The following is a 248-nucleotide window of genomic DNA, read 5'->3' as shown; positions in this document are numbered from 1 at the left end:
CTGGAGGGATGCGGGGACAAGGGCCTCACGCCTGGGGGATACCAACCTGTGACCTGAGACAAATTGCACCTCCTGAGTCTCGATCTCTTTTAGATCTCTATCTCGTTTATCTTCTTTTCTTGCCTTTTTTTTAAATAATTTTTTAAAATATTGCTCCGTGCCAGGAACGGCGGTGAAATCCCTTCCCTCTCCCTCTTGCTCTTTGCACCCAGGTCCCGGCTGGGGGGGTTTCTCACCCCAACGCCACA

The 248-nt window shown here is 50.8% G+C and overlaps 1 protein-coding gene across 1 annotated transcript in view; it reads left to right on the top strand.

Moving 5' to 3' along the window:
• Positions 1-248, top strand: part of LOC104275414 (GDNF family receptor alpha-2-like) — a gene marked incomplete at its 5' end in the record, with an annotated part of 14,458 nt that overhangs the window by 12,970 nt on the left and 1,240 nt on the right.

This window comes from Apaloderma vittatum, unplaced genomic scaffold, assembly GCF_000703405.1.
Source record: "Apaloderma vittatum isolate BGI_N311 unplaced genomic scaffold, ASM70340v1 scaffold15796, whole genome shotgun sequence".
Classification (NCBI taxonomy): Eukaryota; Metazoa; Chordata; class Aves; order Trogoniformes; family Trogonidae; genus Apaloderma; species Apaloderma vittatum.
This window is presented reverse-complemented; position numbering and strand designations above follow the sequence as displayed.